The sequence below is a fragment of the Canis lupus genome, chromosome 8 (assembly GCF_003254725.2).
Source record: "Canis lupus dingo isolate Sandy chromosome 8, ASM325472v2, whole genome shotgun sequence".
NCBI lineage: Eukaryota > Metazoa > Chordata > Mammalia > Carnivora > Canidae > Canis > Canis lupus.
The window spans coordinates 32,247,834-32,269,021 of NC_064250.1; the positions used below are offsets into that span (position 1 = coordinate 32,247,834).

The 21,188-nt window shown below is 38.6% G+C and overlaps 1 pseudogene; it reads left to right on the forward strand.

Moving 5' to 3' along the window:
• Positions 1-14,259: 14,259 nt before the first annotated feature.
• On the forward strand, positions 14,260-20,942 carry LOC112657885 (60S ribosomal protein L23-like; annotated as a pseudogene).
• Positions 20,943-21,188: the final 246 nt, after the last annotated feature.

The following is a 21,188-nucleotide window of genomic DNA, read 5'->3' on the forward strand; positions in this document are numbered from 1 at the left end:
GTTGGTCTTGGTCACAGAGGGCATTGGATGAGGAAGATAAGGAGGATGGAACTTATATGATAGGCAAAAAGAGATGCAAAGAGTTTTTATGTGGGAGAATAAGTTTATCAGTAGTATTATTCATGAGAGTTACATTGATAAAAACATTCACAGCTTTTTCCTTCCCTCAGACTTTAAAGCGAAACCCTGTTTGCCCAGTTTGGCTAACCACCTTTGTTGTACTTGAGGGTAACAGGTGGAGATGTAGAGTTGGAGAAACCTGGATAAGCTAAATTATGTAAGAACATGGAAACTCCAAGAGGAGAAATGATCCAGAAGGAGGGGACAAAGGAGGCAATAGAGAAAAGGGAGGGAATAAAGAAAAGAATCAGCACAAATGGAAGTAATGAGGAGGGCACACTGAATTCTGGGAGGTGCTAAGATAAAAGACTTGCTTCTGTCTTTGGTGAACTTACGATTTCCTAATGGAGATCACACATAACCAAGTCTCTAGTATTCTTTGGAAAAAAGCATGTATATTTTCACAAGGCAGTCATTTCTCAGAGCTTTCACTGACATGTAAATCTGGGTGGCTTCAACTCGGGTAAAAATCATTTGGGGCTGCTTCTCTTGTGGGTGTTTCTTACATTGAACATGAAGTAAAAAACTGATAGAATCCCGGGCATCTGGGTGGCTCAGTGGTTGAGCATCTGCCCTTGACTCAGGTTATGATCCTGGGGTCGTGGGATTGAGTTCTGCATCGGGCTCCCTGCATGGAGCCTGCTTCTCCCTCTGCCTATGTCTCTGCCTCTCTCTCTCTATGTCTCTCATGAATAAATAAATTAAAATCTTTTAAAAAAACAAAACCTGACAGCATCCATCTGGGTATAGTATTAAATTATCTCTGACTTTTTGGCTGGAGTTGGATTTGACACAGATGACTAAATGTAGCCTTGTTAAAGGTGAGTCATCACACACTTGACCAATGGGAAGCGCAGTGTAGACACTGTTATGTCTGCAAGAATATCAGTTCTTCATGTCACAGTCAGTTGCTCTGGTCTGTGTTCCTCTGCCAACTTCCAGGGGCTAATAAGCTTTTGGCCTAGCAGTGGAAGCAATGGTGCCAATGACAAAGATAAACAAGATTTTCTGCCAAGAGCAAAAGCTGAAATCTTTCTGGTAATTGCAACTTGACATGTGCATGGCCCCAGGATCATGGGTCATCTCCACCATTGCCATTTGCTATCTGCTATGGCCCCAGGGACTTCATGCCGTACGATGGCTGCCATGGGTGCTCCGTTATCATGAATATGCCATGGCAGTATAGACATGTTCTTCTTGTAACTTCCCATGGCTAATGGAGTTGGAAATGAATGGATATTAAAGGACACCCACAGAGCTCAGCCGTTCTCCATAGTGGTCAATCAGAGGTGAAGTCCATGCACCAAATTAAGAAAATATATTGATGGGTGGGGAGAAAAACCTGTTTGTTTTTTTTTAGTTGAAAATGTTCTGTATCATATAGAAATGCTTTTGATTGCTACTTACAACAAGCTAACTAATGATGGCTTATTATTTTATTGCATGACAAGAAGTTCTACATCAAGGATACTGGCTATTGCCCTCATTTCTGTTCCTCATTCTTAGCATGTTGGCTTTTCTATTTTTGCTTATTGCTTCATGTGGAGCCAGTTATCTGTCCCTTATATCAGGAAAGAAGAAAATTTTCCCACTGTTTATTATGGACCAGGACTGGGAAAATGAATTTCAGTCTAAGAGGAAGAGGATTGTAGTCATTGATTTCTATCAGCCATGATACATCTCCAAGGATAGGACCATTTTGTTATTATAAACAATAATGGGGTTCCATTGGCACGAAAGTAGAACTATTGGGTAGGTAACTAATTGTCACAACCCTTTGCTTTGTCAGCCTCAAAGTGTGGTGTGAGATGGAAATACAGCAGACTTCACCACTCTGTGCATGTGCCCACAGCCGTTTTTCCCTTCCCTTTCTCTTCTTAACTGACCTCTCTTCATATGCACAGATAGATTTCCAGTGTATTCCTGCTCCTCCTTAAAATCCTACCGAATCATCTTCATGAGACCTTCCTGGACCTAAGTCCCAGTGTTAGGCATGTCCATCCCAGCTACCACAACCAACTCAACCCTTCCGTGTATCATGCTGAATTGTGGCTGTCTCTTATCTTTTTTGCCACAAGATTGGCCTCCACAAAGAGTACCATTTATAGGTGTCATGTACATATTCCCAAGACAGCACAGAGTGAATCAATGAGAAAGCCAAAAAGAGTTTTGGTCTATGCTATAATCCCTTAAGAAATGGTGTTTCTGGATAAATCACACACAGAAACCTCATTATTTGGGATTGTAATAGACTATACCTTTCAGGGAAGGACTCTGTCTCAAATTGAAGATGATCCTGTCTATTTTTTCTACATTTGACTGCTCGCTTTTAGTATCAGCAGGCACTTCACTAGCCCCTATCTACTTTAGCTCCCCAAATGTGTGTGGTAGAGTGGGACTGCTTATCCATGGTTCATCTCTGGGAAGGCAGTGTTTCACTAGGAAAAGAGCCTGAAATTTAGAAGTTTGACTCTTGACTCAGCCATCATTATGTTCTACTAAAGAGCAACACATGTTCAGCCTGTTAACTAACTTCATTGATCTTCAGTTTGCTCACTGGTAGAATGTGATAATAATATTCTCATGGGGTTATTTTTTGTATTTTTTATTGGAGTTTGATTTGCCAACATATAGTATAACACCCAGTGCTCATCCTGTCAAGTGCCCTCCTCAGTGCCCGTCACTGTCACCCCATCCCCCCGCCCACCTCCCCTTCCACTACCCCTTGTTTGTTTCCCAGCGTTAGGATATTTTAAATATTAAATGACATAACGTGTGTAAAGTGTTCACCGCATGGTAGATGTCTAAGAAAGTATTATTGTTAATGAATGCATCTTAGATCTTCAATGACACACTTCTATCGGATCAAAGTTCTCTTATTTGCAGATGATTTCACTGCCTTAGAGCCAAAAGGTTTTGTATAACACAATGAGGTTGGTAAATCTCTTTGCTCCATATCATGTACATATCTGGACAATTCTATATTTAAAAAACTGGTATAATTATATCCCTAGTTTCAAGTGAAGTTCACAGAATATCCCCATAGAAACCACTGTGTGTTGTATGTACCAATCTTTCTTTTAAAGATTTTATTTATTTATTCATGAGAGACACAGAGAGAGAGAGGCAGAGACACAGGCAGAGGGAGAAGCCAGCTCAATGCAGGGAGCCCTATGTGGGACTCGATCTCAGGTCTCCAGGATCACACCCTGGGCTGAAGGCAGTGCTAAGCTGCTGAACCACTGAGGCTGCCCTTATGTACCAACCTTGATGTAAGCACTGAGACTTACTTATACTAAGGTCATATGTATCCTAAATGTATGTAAAATAATTTATAATTACCCCCTATTCATTCATTCTTTCATTGACTCTACCAAGAAAGAATAAATTATACATAATACCTTAATCCAAGGCATTATGGTATAATTTACGTACCATAAAATTCACCCTTTAGAGTATACAATTCAGTGGATTTTAGTATATTCTGAGTTACCTAACTATTGTTACAATCTAACTCTAGAATATTTTCACCACCCCAAAAAGAAACCCTCAACCTTATTAACTCTCTCCCTATATTCTCTTGCCCACCCTGGTGCCCCAGTCCTTGGAAACCCCTAAACTCCTTCCTGTTTCTACAGATTCGCCTATTCTGGACATTTCATATTCATACAAATGTGGCCTTTTATGTCTGGCTTCCTTTGCTTAGTGTAATCATTTCCAGATTCATCCATGTTGTAGCATGTTTTAGTAATTCATTCCTTTTTATGGCTGTATAATGCTCCATTGTATAGATATGCCACGCTATGTTTACCCATTCATCATTTGATAAATATTTGAGTCTCCACTTTTTTGGTGGTTATGAAAATGCTACTATGAACATTTGTGTGCAGGTTTTTGTATGGACATATGCTTTCATTTCTTTTGGGTATACACCTAGGTGTGAAATTACTGGGTCATATGCTAACTCTATGTTTAAACTTCTGAGGAACTTCTAAGCTGTTTTCAAAGTGGCTGCTACATTTTACATTTTTACCAGCAATGTCTGACGGCACCAATTTATTAATATCTGCACCAATACTTTGTTTTTGCCTTTTTTTTAGCCATCTTAGTAAGTGTGAAGTGGTATTTCATAGAGGTTTTGACTTGCATTTCCCTAATGACTAATAATATTGAGCATCTTTTCATGAGCTTCTTATCCATTAGAATATCTTTTTGAGAAGTGTCTAGTCAAATCTTTTGCCCATTTTTAAATTGAGTCATTTATCCTTTTGTTGTCAAGTTGTAATAATTCTTTATATGTTTTAGATTTTAAGCTTTTATTAGATATATGATTCGCAAATATTTTCTCCCATTCTGTGGGCTGTCTCTTCACTCTCTTCATTTGTTCATTGAAGTCCAAAAGTTTTTAATTTTGATGAGGGCCAGTTTATCTATTTTCTTCTTTTGTTCCTCATGTTCTTGGAGCCATATCTAAGAAACCACTGCCTAATCCAAGACCATAAAATCTACACCTAGACTTTTTTCCTAAGACCTTTATGTTTTAGCTGCTGCATTTATTTTTCAGGTAATTTTCCCAAATGTTATGAAGTTAGGGTGCAATTTCATTTTTTTTTGTATATAAATATATAGCACCTGTTTACTGAAAAGATGATTCTTTCTCCATTGAATTATCTGAGCACCTCTGTCAAAAATCAATTGACCATAAATGTAAAAATAGAAGGGTTTATTCCTGGACTCTTAATGCTATTCTGTTGATCAGTCAGGGAAACAGAACCAGTAGAAGATGACTAGAAAGAGAGACATGTATATATATATATAGATAGGTATATCTACATAAGTACGTGCATATATATATATATATGGTATGTATGTATGTAAATACCTCACACACACACATACAAAAATACATACACAAAGAGAGAGAGATTGACCCATTGCAAAGAATTGGCTTATGTGACTGTGGCAGGTCTGAAATCCATAGGGCTGGCTGTCAGGAAGGGCAGTACAAACTGAAGCTGCTATCCATGCGCAGAATCTCTTCTTCAGAAAAGCCTCAGTTCTGCTCTTGAGGCCTTCCGACTGATTGAATCAGGCCCATCCAGATATCTAGGATAATCTTCCTTTCCTAAAGTAAACTGATTATAGACTTTAGTCACATTTACAAAATACCTTCACAGCAACAACTAGATTAGAGTTTGATTGAATAACAGGGTCTGGGGCCTAGACACACTAATGCACAAAACTGACCATCAGGATCTATGTCTCTCTTTATGCCAGCACCACCACACTTGATCAGTGTAGCTTTGTGATGTTTTGAAATAGGGAAGTGCGAGTCCTCTAACTCCATTCTTTTTTTTTTCCCCAAGATTATTTTAGCCATCTTGGGTCCTTGGCATTTCCATGTGAACTAAGGTTCAGCTTGTCAATTCCTGCACCCACATTCATTTTTATATTAAGATAAATTGATAAATCCACAATGCTGAAATCTACTCCATTGCAACCCATGGTGCTCTACTTTGTCTCTCAGGATCATTTCATGGGTTTTCTAACTTCTGGGAGAAGCAGTACATTCTCCCTGCCAGTGTGAAAGACTGAGATGCAAAAGCATCATGGGAATAGATGAATAAATAGGACACCCAGTGAGCAATCTCAACTCTCAAATATCATAATTTAAATAGCACTTCTCTCTTCTGACTGCAACAGAGAAAAGTTATGTACTACATTCGTTACTTGATGGGATTATCAGTGACAAAACAAATGTTTTCACCATCTTCTGGAGGGGCACATTCAATGTACTTTCAAAATCAATTTATTTAGTTATCCATAAACCTCTTTTGGGACTTCACAAAGCCCTAAGTGCAATAAGGTGACTTGTGGCTGAAGAGGTGAATAAGTATGGTTTCTGCCTTGAAAGTTTGGATGACTATCAGAGCAAACATTACAAGCCAAAATGAAGAAATCAGGAGGCAACCGATCTTGTCCTTTTGCCAATGGCACATTTTTTACCCAAGTATTAAATGTGCATTCCTGTCCCCACTGATTGGCCCATTTTCTGGTCATTCCTACATGGTTGTCTTTTTCCAAGGCATAGTAGGCTGGGGAGGAGTAATTTTGAGTCTCATGCTCCTTCAAGACACTATGATAAATGAAAGTTCCAGGGGTCATTGCCATTTGTTCCATCTTTCCTCCTCTGAGCTGAGCTGTTTGGTTTTCTGGGAAGGTTCCTCCGTACTCAGGCAACCAAAGTGATTTGAGAAACAATGTGTATTGTTAAGAGCCAGTTAATAGCCACTTGCCTAGAAAAATACCTTAAATAGCAACTGGCTTTTTGAGGCTTATTCTGAGGTCTCCTCACCTTTACTTGTCACTTTGGCTTTGAGAATTCTTAAGGGATGGAGCTAAAAGCTCTTTAGAGGTTGAAGAAATAGGGTTGCATTTTATAAAGAGGCTTTCTCTCTTCTTTTTCTTTTTCAATAATCAGATCCCTGAGAAATAGAGAGAACACCAAGGCTAGGATTGAGAAGCTAAGTGTTCCCTACTGCTCAAATCTGCACTCACAGTTGATGTAGGGACTGGGAAAGAAGGAGGTCCTTGAATTTTCATTGAAGGCATTACATACTACGTAATGAACATCAGTTTTAGGCCACTCTGCATAAGTGAGTAAAGTAAGTTTTTAAAGGCCCCTTGAAAATACACCATTAATAGAACACCCAAAATCTGTTTAACAATACTCATTATGATTACACATTTAAGTATAAAAGGACAGTTTGTTTTTCAAAATAAAGGTGGTCTGAGTGTCCATGTTGATTATTCTTGAGATTCTCACACCAATGAGGCAGAACCTGGCACCCCCAACCACCTCACCCCAGGCCAGTTTAAAATCAGCATGAATGCTGTGTAATCTAACCAACAGGATTGATCCAGGTCAGGTATTAAGGGCTAAAATGGATTAAACAAAAGACATTCCCCTTGTAACAAGAAGGAAAAACTTCAAAGGTGGGATTTGTTCTTGTTATGACAAAGGAAGTGGATTTACAAACTGCCTTGAGGCACACCCCTCTGTGACTTTCAATTTGCTCTCCACGGTGGGGGTAGGCTTTTTCCCCTTCTTCTCTTTTTCCCCCCAGCTCCTGGAGTTCTCCCCAGGGTAAGAACTTCTGGTTAAGAGGATCAGATTGAGAATGCTTTCTCTTGTTTGTTTTTAAAGACCAGGCACCGGGCATCTCCCCCATCAGATGACACTCTTGTTCAGGCCTCTTCTAGGTCCCCACCACTCAAACGTGTAACAGTGACAATGAGCAGGTAAAGTAGGGAGTGCCATTAGATAGATTCCTTCAACAGAGCATACTGAACTCTCCATTGTGGTGCTTGCAGTTGGTGTGAAAATCCCAAAGAGAGAAATGCAAACAAGAAAAAGGGTATCCTAAAGGTTTAAAGATAACTCTACTCCGTGAGAGGTATTAGCATACCTCACCACATAGACTTATAGTCCGGGATCAGGATTAGCCATGTTGGGTTTTATTTTCAGTACCCTGATGCAATGTTATAATAACTTTTATTGTAATGGTACATATGTAAACATAATTTATCTTCTAAAAGCTCAAAGCATTGTAGTTTTTGGTAAGCTATATAGATATATACACTCACATACATATGTATATATACTCTATGTATTTATAAATTTTTGTACTTAAATTACCATAAAATACTTAAGTTCTCTGGGATAAAAATGGAAAGTGGAAATAGTATATAAATGTTGCATCAAAGTTTCTCAACTTAAGTGCTGCACAAATCCATTTAAAGGAAAAGAAACTCCTACTGATGCCTAGCTGTTGATTTCAATTATGTTTATAATAATATTTCTTAAACGTGTATAAATATAAAACTGATTATGAACTTCTGTTGCAGTTCTTATTAAATTATAAAACTAAAGTATGTGTTCTAATTACAAATGGCAAAAACAGTAAAATTCAAATTAACAATATTAAATTAATGTAACATACAATGTTTTCTTGAAAATGAATTACCATTTACAACAAGATTTTGGTGCTGCCTGCCCCTCCCACATTCTTTTGAGTTTGGCATGCAGGCACAACTATTGGAACTCCTGGAAAGCATTTTTCAAACCAACTACCAGGACATTGTTTGATCCTTATTTTTGCATTTCTTCTTTAAATAATTGTTATCATAATGATCTTTTCAGCTGTAATATATATTGTTTCATTTTTCTGATGTGACCATAATAACCTAATATGTGATTTGTGTATTGGATTTGCCTGTATTCTTTACTCATTAGACTGAAATAGTGAATGTACCTCTGGGTTCTAATGATGCTACAATCACAGACTTTGGTACTGAAAATCCATGGCAGGATTCTATTATATATCATCCAGATGGTCCAGAATATGATTATATGACATTTTTCAAAGATAGTTTTCTGTATAAAGTCAACAACTTTCTATAGAGAATGCAATGTCCTCTGAGAATATGTCCTTCATCCTTGATTTAAGGATTCTGAATAAATCTCACAGGCTAAATGTGTCTTTGTCCCCAAAATTAATTCTCTTGCTATAGGACTGGGCATGTGAGTTAAAGAACAAAAATATTCCTTCGTTTATTATGAAGCAAGAGTGCAGATCCCAATTAAATGACTTATCTTCATTTTCTAGTGAATAAGTATTTCCCCACTAATAAGTATAAAACCAGGTGCTTCTCCTGAAGGACCTTACAATCTACTTGAGACAAGGTATAAACAAGAAAATTTTAATATTTGAACATATTCAAAATTTGCTTATGAAGCATTGACATTTTTTGGTCAACACACAGAGTTTTAATTAGGCTTTGGAAACTTCATTTATCAATTACATTTGAATACTTAATAAAACTTCAAATCATATTGTGATGTGTGCAGTGAAAAATGCAGCATCTGGAAGATGCCATCAGTGGTTTGAAATGAAGAAATCTGATAGCATTTGGACTTTGACTTTCTCATAAACACCTATGTCATTGTGATACCTTGAAAGTTGTGACCAAAATGGTCAAGCAAAGCCGCAAGAAATCTCCACAATTGAATTGGGTATTATTTTATATCTGAAAAAATGTTGTGTGGTCATAGAGATAAAATGTATATGGAAAGAATGCACACTTCCAGTTAGTTTAAAGATCTTTAGAATTAGGGAGAAGAGGAGCACCTGGGTGGTTTAGTCAGTTGAGCATCCAACTCTTGATTTTGGATCAGGATTGTGCGATCGAGCCCTATGCCAGGCTGCATGCTGGGTGTGGATGCTGCTTAAGATTCTCTCTCCTTCTCCATTTGCCTCACCTCTCCTCTCACTCTCACTCTAAGGGAAAAAAAAAAAAGAATTAGGGAGAAAAGAAATTTAAATACAATTATGATCCCAAAATATGTGAAATATAATCTAGTGATTTTCCTGGCAGAGTATGTGTTCAGACTCTGCAATTATGGAAGAATTAGATAATACATAGTTGGAACCCAGAGCAATGGCTAATCTGTGATCACCCATTCGGAGGAGTTTAAATGTAGTTACTATAAAGCAGAAGCAGCATACTCTATTAGGACTGCTGACTAGACTCTAAGTTCGGTCCTACCTGTAAGTTTTGGTCATTTCATGCAATCATAATCCTTAACATGGCTTGAGCTACTGAAGTCTTTCAACTCTGTGAATATAGCAGGAAATGTGGAAGTGTTAAGAGGCTCAAACTTGAAGTTTCAATATATTTGAGTGGAAAGAAACCTGCATATTTGGTATATATTACTACTTGTAATACTTAGGAGAATCTGTCCTACCTAAGTAACTGATGAGCCTTATAATTCCAGGACTAAAATGTGTGTCAATAATTGATTTAGACTTGTGATTTTAAGTTGAAATCTAACTAAAGTTATCAATAACATTGGACTGTCTAAAAGAGTTTAAGAATCCCCATATATGAGTTCCATTTTTTGGATTTATAAGAATAATTTGAGTACTTGGGAAGATTGCTTAATCAAACAATTAAAGGACCTTAAGAGGAAGTCAACCACATAAATTAATAAATATAATTGAAAGTGTTCTTAGATATTTAATTTATTAATTAAACAAGTTTATTCAAAGGCCAACTTAAAAAGTGATTGTTCAAATCTGCTAGGCTAGTAAATAGAATAATAAAAATTGTAAGCCAAATCTGAAAGCTTATGGCAAAGCTGAGTTTTTGAGTTGGTAATTTTAACACATCAAATATTATTGTTTTAAAACCAAAAATATCTTCTGAATAGTATCTTCTGCACTTAAAAAAAATTCACAATTTATAAAATTACTTTTTATTGTATCATTCAAATGAAAATGAACAATTGTTATCTTAATCATCTCTATAACTACAATATTATGTTATGTTTCATTTTCCTGAAGCAATTATAAAATAATAATGTTTGGGGTCTTTTGGAAATGAGAAGACACTGCCTGTTACCTCCCCTACCATCACGACTAACACCCCTAGTGCAGTATCACTGGGGTCATAGGGAAAGGCAGTATTTGTCTTGCCAAATCTTAGATGATGTCACTCACCTCAGGATGAGTGCTATATCATGGAGTGGGCAATGTGAAGTCTGCTCCTTCCTAAGTTGTTCACTATCCTCTCCAAATTCATCCCTCCCCCCATTTCTATTACAATCCACGTCTCACTTTAAGCAACAGAGAGAGTGTTCTCGTGGAGTTCCCTCACATGCTAAAGAATCTATTAGGGTGATAGCTCTTGTGGACTGAACTATGTCCCCCTCCCCAAATTCTTATTTTGAAGCCCTAACCCCCAATGTGAGGGTGTTGGGAGATGGAGCCTCTGGGAAGTGATAAAGGTTAGATGAAGTCATGAGGGTGGGGCTTTCTTGATAGGATTTGTATCCTTATAAGAAGAGATACTGGAAAGAAGCTTTCTCTCTCTCCTCTCTGTCTCTCTCTCTCTTGTGAGGAGCTCACAGTGAGTAGGTAGCTGTCTATGAGGAAGAGAGGCCTCACTGGGGGACTCCATCATCTGGCACCTTGATCTTGAACTTCCCAGACTCCCAAACTATGAGAGGTAAATTCCTATTGTTTAAGCCACTCAATTCATGGCATTTTGTTACTAGCAGCCTGAGAAGACTAAGACAGTTATAGCTAAAGTATAATGCTTCTGATTAATCAAGATAAAGAAGTAAGATATCATTTGCATCCAAGATTAGTCTAATAAGCAATTTCAATAATAACTAGAGAACTCAGAGGTAATGAAGACACTACGTACTTTTTCCTACAATGTCCCCTTTAATGGCTCATTTCTAAACTTGCTCCTGGATTGAAGGTCACCTAAACACAGTTTAATAATAAAGAAGGGATCTTTTCCAGATTAAACCAAAGAGAACTCTCATAGTTGCTGAGGGAAATGTGGTAAATAGTAATGTTGCCTCCAAATGTTTTATTCCTCTCTGTATTCGTGCCCTTTGTCATGTGTCTTTGTCCTCCATCATGAGCAGGTCAGCTTTACATTAATGCCCTGTAACACAACACTGGGCTTAGCCATATGGCTTGCTTTGGTTAATGCATTCTTAGAAGAGAGGATGCAAGCAGAGGCTTGATGTGGCCTTGCGGATTGGGTTGGCTTTCCTTTGCACTTCAGCCAATACCATGGGAAAGTGCCAAAGTTGGACAAGGACTGAGTCACCCCAGTCACACCAGCCTAAGTCAACCTACAGCCAGCATAACCTTGAACATGGGAGCAAGCCCAACCAAGATCAGTGGAGCTACCCAGCTGACTTCAAGATGGCTGCAGATACATGACCTAGAGACACAAAATGACTCAGACTGCAAATGTGGAAAACCAAGCTCTACCCCGTCATTCCCACTAATAAAGGTGATGGATGATATTTCTTTGCACCTGAATCCTGACTGAAAATCTTTCAGAAAGTTGAAGCTGGTATAAATTTAAACAACTATGAAAATATTTGAGCCCAGACTTGCAGAAATGGCTTTAAAATGTGTTTATCAAACCAAACAATAATGGCCTTCAAATTTGCAAATTTTCCAAGTTATTGAAGGTACCCCTCACATGAGGATATTCCAGGGTTCATTCTACCTAAAATCATTTCTACCTGAAGCAATTATCATTCTGTCAGAAACACGGCCATGTTATCACCCTGTATCCTGGCAAACAAGTGTGCCCTCAGATCATCATTATAGGATCTATGAGATGTCAGTAATGATGTGTCTTTCAGGGGCCGATGGAAGGATGCATACCAACAAGGTGTTACATCCAGAGGTGGCTCTTTGCTATCTAAATTGGACTTAACCGAACCTGGAAGCACAATGTCTGATGAACATTCTTCTCCCACTCCCTAGGTAAGAGAGAAGAACGTCTAATAGATCTCTCACATATCTAATTCCTATGACTTGGATCCCAGTAATGAAATGAGAAAAAAGTTCCCTGAATCATTTTTAATCTGTGCCTTTTCTCTGAGGAAAGGTCCCCGAGGAGTTAATGTCATGTCACTAACTAATTAGATCTGCATTGCTTAGCAAGAATTCTACACCAAAGACAGCGTAATTCTATTAGGAAATGAAACCACAATATTGTACAGTTCTAAGGCTACTAAATTTGTATTTAATTATCCAGGTAATGTAATTATGCAATCAGTTCTAATCTGAGATCAAGAGGAAAAGTTCTTGGTGGGTTTTGTGTGTGTGTGTGTGTGTGTGTGTGTGTGTGTGTGAGGTTTTGTGAAAGGCCCATGCAATTAATAGGACACACTTAATTACTGAAATGTAAAGATATCTTTGCAAGAATATGTCCCCATCCAAGCATGTACACTATATTAGCTGCTTAGATCTTTGCCATTACTAATGTATTTGTGGCTTCTTATCTTATAATGACCTATGGTAATAATTAGCCCCATGATAGAACAAAGACCTTAGCACTATACTGCAAAGCTCAGTTCTGCACATTATTCCACAGAACAACAGAGAACAATAAGGATTCAGAAAAGAATTTATATTTCCTTAATTGTTCAGTGAAATGTTTAAAACATCTACCCAAATCATGAAAATCTACGTGAAGCACACATTTTCAAATTTGTTTTTTACTATAAGAAGAAAAGAAAAAAAATACATTATGGATCAATTAAATGGATTTATATGTGCCACCAAAATAAGATTCTCCCCTTATAGTTTATAATCCCTTATGAATATAGACTTCAAAAAGTTGCTTAAACAGTAGTCTCAGTTCTTAGGGCTAATATCTGTTCTGTTATACTAAGATAGCTATTTAAATTTAGGGTTTCTTCTGGGTATGCCTCTGTTACATAAACGAGGTTCTCTATGTGCTTTATTTCACTTGATTGTTTTCTTTAAGATTTTTGGTGTTTGCTCTCTGGCCCCCCAGAAAGAGAGAACATAGTAGCTTAAAGAAACAGATGGCACAGACAAGAATTTGTGTTCGGTAAGTCTTCTTTTCCTATCTTGAACTGTGGAACTTTCCAAAATCCTCCATCATCAGTTTTAAAATTAAGTGAGCCTACTAAAAATTTCCCTCGAAGTCAGAAACTCCTCTTCTGTGTTGTTTCTCCTTACTTGTTTATCCCTTTGGCCAATAGCTGTGCAGATGATTTTGTTTCCCAGCATGGGTAGAAGCTTGATGTGTGGTTGTTATTATTTAACGTTGTTTGAAATCTTGCTCCTGGAGGGTGAACATTAAAGATAAGTGAGCTAGAAGTGTAGAGGGAGCATGTGTCATTTGCTGATGGGAAAGCCAAGGGATTCAGGGACTGAGTTGGGATCAGAATGCATTTTCTTTATAGTCAGGAGAGGAATTTGCTGGCAGAATGGTTGGCAATGAATTAGTTTTCTATTGCCATGAAACAATTTACCACAAACTTAGTAGTTTAAAACAACACAAATGTATTACCTCCTAATTTCTATAGGTCAGGATCAACTGGGCTAAAATCATGGCAGCTAAGGCTGTATTTGTTGCCTGGGGCCTGAGGTCCTCTTGTTGACAGAATCCATTTCCTTGAGGTTGTAGGACTGAGGTCCCCATCTCCCTGCTAGCTATTGGCTAAGGACCACTCTCAGCTCCTAGTTCTCTGTGCCTGTGGCCCCCCACTGGCAATTCCCAACCAACATGGCTTTCTTTCCTCCAGACCAGCAAGAGTACCTGTCTCTTCTTTCCCCTTCTGTGACCGGTCAGAGAAAACTCTCTGACTTTAAAGCACTCATACGAGTGGGGTAAGACCAATTTGGATAATCTCCTTATCTTAGAGTCAATTGATGTGGAACCTTAGTTATTTCTGCAAAATCCTTTCATGTAATGCCTATGTTAGTGTTAGGTTGAATACTCGGGAGAAGGGGTGTACATACCAATGGCTGAAACTTGGGGGACCATCCTAGAATTCTGCACACCACAGGGGACCTGCCAGAGCCTCCATCTATTCTTTGAAGTTGCTGTGGCACCTAAAACTTTCTCATGACAAAGTCATTCCTTTGGGCTTAAGCTTTATATCTCTAAGAGTATCTTGCACAATAAAATCAACAGTTATATTTATTATATTGTGTAATACTACTGTTGAGCAGCTGCCATTTGCCAGATACTATATATTATCTTATTTAATCTCAGCAACTCTGTGAAACAAGTGCCATTATCCCCACTTTACAAATGGGGAAGCTTAGGATGGATGAGATAAAGAAATTTGCACAGAATCATACAACTATTTATGGTTGGGATTGGTATACAAATTCAAGGCTGTCTGACACAAAGTGATGGTTTTTCTTGTTATACTACTCTACGTCTCTGTATTACTCAGAGTTCTGACAAAAAACAAGTATCACACTTAAGGAGGTATTGTTGAAAGGGGCTTAATAAAGGATTCTTTATAAAGGATGGGTAAGGTTAAGGGAATTGACAAGATGATGAAGCATCTGGGGACTAAAAGTAGCAGGAAGCCATGGCCACCTGTGGACCTAAAGGGACAAGGAAAGGGAACAGAGATAATAGAACCTAGAGAAGGCTCTAGCCAGGGAGGAACCCAGGCATTGGCAAAACCTGGCCCTTGAAAAATAACTTACCTTTCTTTTCTTTTTAAAGATTTTATTTATTTATTAATGAGAGACACAGAGAGAGAGACAGTGACACAGGCAGAGGAGAAGCAGGCTCCCTGCAAGGATCCTGATGCAGGACTCAATCCCAAGACCCTGGGATCATGACCTGAGCCAAAGGCAGACACTCAACTACTGAGCCACCCAGGTGCTCCACTTACCTTTCTTTTCCTTTCTTTTTTGCTTGGGGATGCATTACCTGGACCCTACAGTACTGTGGGGCAAGAATTTAAACTAGGTTTCCTAAAACGAGAATGTCTTCAGACCTAGGTGAATTCAGAAATCATTAAATTTAAATGGTTTCAAACCCACTTATGATAACGCAAAATAGGATCAAGTATCCTAGCAGTGGCTCTCAATCCTGGCTATGCATCAGACTCTGCTAGAGAATTTCAAAAATAAACATAGAGACTTGGGCTCTATCCCTGGAGATTCTGATGTTTGGAGTGGGGTCTTCAATATTTTGAAAGTTCCAGAGATGATTCTAGTGTCTCAGCAGAGTTGAGAAGCATTGGCAAATCCTTACACAGTGCAGTTGTCTATGTGTGCAACTTAACACAGGTGAGTTCAACTCTAAGAACTCACACAGAAATAACAATTTTAAAAGTCTTGGTAGCTTTGGGACACCTGGGTGGCTCAGTTGGTTGAGCATCTGACTCTTGATCAAGACTCAGGTCTTGATCTTAGGGTCATTAGTTCAGGCCCCACATTGGTCTCCATGCTGGATGTAGAGGCTACTTTAAAAAAAAAAAAAAAAGTAAAGAGTAGAGAGAGTAGTTTCTTTTATTCTGCCACACAATGTGCCTAAACCCTGGAGCACATGTGACCAGGAGCCAGGAATTCATTTGCTTATGATTGTCATCTGCCTCTCAGAGTGTGTGCCCATTGCCACTCCAAGTGTGAGAAGCTAATGTTTCAAATATGTATTTTTGTACATCATAGCTCTACAATCAAACCAACTTCATCTGGTTTTCAACCAAGGAAACTGTAATTCCTGTTCCAATTCCCGGGGAGAGACTGGCTGGGTTTAGCTTATTCAGTTATCAGTGTGTGAGTATCCAACATGGCTCCTCTCAAGAGATTTTTTTTTTTAAGGATAAATTTTCAAGTGTATGCGATTTTCTCCTTAAATGCTGAGTGTAGTGCCTAATCCCTATGTAAGATATAATTCTATTATATTAATTTCACATACTCTGCAAAAAAGGGCATCACTAAATTTATTTATTTTATTTTTTAAGATTTTATTTATGTATTCATGAGAGATACAGAGAAAGAGAGAGGCAGAGACATAGACAGAGGGAGAAGCAGGCTCCATGCAGGGTGCCTGACGTGGGACTCAATCCGGGGATTCCAGGAATATGCCCTAAGCCAAAGGCAGACGCTCAACCGCTGAGCCACCCAGGCGTCCCACTAAATTGATTTAAATGGAGTATCCTAACCATGTTATTCCTTCAACAGTATATTAGTATTTAGTAAGTGCTTACCACATTCAGGGACTACATGAACAAAACACAAACTCCCTGCCCCAATAGAGGTTACATTCTAGTTGTGATGAGAGAGATGACAAGCAAATAATGAGTAGAATGTATTAAATATGAGGTGGTGATAAGTACTATTGTTTAGGAAGGAAAATAAACCATGGAAAGCTGACTAAGAAGCAGTTAGGAAGGTAGAAGGAAAATGAGGAGAGTGTGACCTTCTGATAGCCAAGTATAAAAATGTTTTACGGAGATGGCGCTTGGGTGGTGCTGCGAGTTAAGCAACCGACTCTTGGTTTTGGCTTATGTAATGATCTCAAGGTGGTGGGATCAAGCCTTCCATCAAGTTCCTCACTCAGCACAGAGTCGGCTTGAGTTTCTCTCTCTCTCCCTCTGCCCCGCCCCCAACTTGCACACACGTGCTCTCTCTAAAATAAATAAATAAAAATCAATCTTAAAAAAATGTTTTAGGGAGGAAAGAAAGACCAACTGGATCAGATGATCTTGCTAGCCAAATAACATGGGTACCAGGCATTGTCAACATGGATTTGGCAACATGAAGATCATGGTGATATTGACAAAGGCAATTCTGAATGGGCAGCAGAGATGACCTAAGTGGGTTCAACAAAATGAAGGGAGTTGGGGACGCTGAGTATAGACAATTCCATGGGGAAATTTGTTTTTAAAATATTCTGTTTAAATTCAAAGCTGCGGCAAACACCATAGATGAAATGATATGTGAGGCCAGAAGTTAAGGTCAGTCTGCCACTTCTAAAAGGATTGGCTAATTCAGGCCCCAGGCAGTCTGACTTTGTGTCCTTTCTTCCATTCTATTGCCTTCCCTAATAATACTTTCCCCTTCAGGACAGAGTGATCTATGCCTTCAAACGTTGCTTGGTAGCTATCACTAACAGAAGTACAAATCAATTTATTGTCCCATATTTGCCAGCAGGGAGGGCAGGCTTTCCCAAGGAACCTTCCCCATGACTTCTCAAATCCAGTGCTATTTACAGCTGCCCACTGGGCCTCTAGGTAGTGCTTGGTCTGCTTAAAGCAAGTCTCAAGTGTTTCGAAAAAAAGGAAAACTGAAATGAACCCAAATATGTAGAGAGGAACAACCTCTAAAGTGTCTTGCCTGAGCAACAGGGAGGAGGAAGCAGGCATCATCTCTCCTCCTCAGAGAGGCCATAATGCTTTCGGGCCTCAAAGAATACCCCAATTTATACAATTCACTGCTACAGCTTTAAGCCTGAATGGCATTTGGTGGCAGATAAAGTCTCTCTGTGTCACACAGTGGAGAGCTGTGTGGCCAGATCTTGTGTAGAATTACATTTAAAACCTGGAAATCAAATGATATGTCCAGATAACTTCTGTGGTAAACCCCAAACCAGTTATGCTTCAGGTTAAGCCTCTGCATTTCTAAACAACATGCCTTTATTCTCTCCAGGCCAATACTCGGACCTTCCTGCCAGCAATATCAAATGGCAAGAGGCTGAATGTACCCTCTGTGTGAGCTTAAAGGAAAAACAGCCAAAGGAGGCAATGCCTCTCTGCTGAGAAAATCTCCATCTTTGATACGTCTCCTCCACACACGTATCAAATTGTCTCATTCCCTCTTGGCTTCTTGAGTTATTTTCTGACCTCTAAAATTTTTAAAACAAACAAACAAAACAAACCTAAAGACATCCCATCACTCCATAAAAATAGAATTTTTTTTTTCTGAATTCCTTTCCTTTATCCCTCTCACTTGAACAGATCTCTCCTGTTCGTTGAATGGATCCTCTCACACTATCTTATTTCTCAAGATCTCGGAGTTTGAAAGCATGAGGAAAATTGACAGACCCTCTAGGTACTGGAGTCAAGAAAATAATCCAATCCTGGCAACAAAAGATAGAAAAGGGACAAAATTTGTTAATGTTATTTAATCCTCATTTTATCACCAAGCCTAACAGGAATGCACCATTTTAAACAAGCTTGGAGGATATGACCATGATGTTGGTGGGGCCTGTGCTAATGTATGTCCCTTATGAGCAAACCCCATTACCTCAGGAAAGAGTTCTGGCCCTTCCTTTTCCCTCTCATAAAGAAATCTATTCTGTTGGGTGCACGTGCTCATGGTCACACCAGGCATGAGTAGAAGCCTTGAAGCATCTACACTGGTTTCTTCAGGAGTATGTGACCAGCTTCTATTTAAGCACCGAGCTTATAAATGAGTTCCTACAATTTTCTGCTGCACATGCCCTCCCAAAGCAATATCTGATGCAGAAAGGAGTATAGGCTCGGACACTGAGCATGTTTCAGCCCTTTGGAGCAGGGACTTACCATCCGTAGAAGGCCACTAGTCATCATTTTATTACTTTAGAAGTAAGAGAAGGATTTTTTCTCCTTTGAGTAAAAAATGTTGTAGTAGATTCTCTTGCTAAAAGAGTCATTTAAATATTACTGGTCACGTCACATTGTAGTTGTTTGGAAATAATTATATCCATATCACAGACAGTAAATAATAGAGGTGCGTTCACTAACGTTTTATTCATGTTCTGTTTTAATATGGCAAACTTAGAAGTAATTTAATCTCCCAGTAAATTGAAGTGGTGGGGGGTTCTTCACACAGAAGACTGCAAGTTATTAATTCCGGGCAGTCTTCATCTTGTACAATTAATCACTGTTTGCAGCTGGAAATGTTTTATTAATTTTCCATAGCAGTTGATTTTCCACAGTTTTCTCAGTTTAAATTAAGCAGTAAGAGCTGCTGTTTCTTCTTAAATAAATTTTCTTTCCACAAAAATACATGCCTCTGGCTATGTCAATTTTCCCATTTGATTAAAGTGCCAGCAGGCAATTAATAACTTAATGCATTTTAAAGTACTTTTGGAAAAAGTAATTTGAATAGCCAAACTTGTGTATTTGAATTGATTGTTGCAGAAGATTTAATAGGCATTTGAAAATCCTAGAACCTTGGAAAGGACAAATGTGACCCAACAGCCATGTCTGGGGGACTGTGAGGTAGTCTTCGTAAAAAGCCCACAGCTGGCACATGCATGAGGGCTGAGGGTGCAGGTGACTACCTGACTATCACATTCCAGAAGGCTGGAAAGAAAGGCAACCTCAAAATGGTCTTCATGGAAATGTATAGAAGACTCTAGACTGTGATGTGTGGTCTGAGTGGGGAAGTCATTTAGAAAGCAACAAGACAACATGAATGAACATGGAAGACTTGATGCTAAGAGAAAGAAGTTAGGCACAAAAGGATGAGTATGATGTGATTCCACTTATATGAGGTATATTTTGTAATTAAATGCATAGAGAGAGAAAGTAGAATTAGTGGTTGCTAGTGACTGAGAAGAAATAGGGAATGGGGAGTCAGTGGGTAAAAGAGTTTCTGTTAGGGGTGATGAAAAAGTTCTGAAGATAGTGCTGATACTTGCACAACATGAGACTCTACTTAATGCCACTGAATTTATATACTCATACAGGGTTAGAAGGATCAAGTCTTTTTTTTTTAATTTTTATTTATTTATTCATGAGAGATACAGAGAAAGAGGTAGAGACACAGGCAGAGGGAGAAGCAGGCTCCACGCAGGGAGCCCCACGCAGAACCAATCCCGGGTCTCCAGGATCACACCCTGGGCTGAAGGCGGTGCTAAACCGCTGGGCCACCAGGGTTGCCCAGAAGGGTCAATTCTATGTATTTATTGTTCATAATAAATTTTTTAAAATTTTAAAAATAGCAATGTGGTCTTTTACTGTGTTCAAGGTATAGAAGCAAGGATGTGGTAAGTCCTCCAGTGCAAAATTCTCCATTTCCTTGGGTATTTTGGTAGGAGCCATGACCAACTATGCTGATAACACAGGAGCCAAAATTCTATGTATCACCTCTGAGAAGTGGGGTGAAGGGATGACCAAACAGACTTCTCACTGCTGGTGTGGGTGATCTGGTGATGGCCACAGTCAAGGAAAGGCAAACCAGAGCTCGGAAAGAAGGTTCAGCCAACAGAGTAATTCAATTTTTTTTTTTTTTTTTTTTTGTCAATTGAATTCAAAAGTAATTCAATTCTGAAAGTCATCCTGGAGAAAGATGATGTGTTCCTTTATTATGATCATTACTTGGGTACCACAGTAAATAATAACAAACAATTAAAGTGAGATGAAAGTTTCTGCCATCATAGAACCAGTTACAAAGGGGTGTGCAGACTTGGGGCCCAGGATTGTGTCCAATGCTGGCAATATTGCATGATTCTCTGGTGTGTTTGTTAAAAAAAAACAAACTCACCCCATTAAAAATTATTTGCTCTTCTCATGCTTCCCAAAAAGTAATGAGGATATTCAGAGCTTATTGGTTTCTCTTTTTAAAAGATAACATGCAAAAAAATAAAAGAAAACATGCATTAAAAAGAAAAACATGCCATAGTTTTTTTTTTTTAAAGATTTTATTTATTCATGAGAGACACACAAGAAGAGGCAGAGACATAGGCAGAGGGAG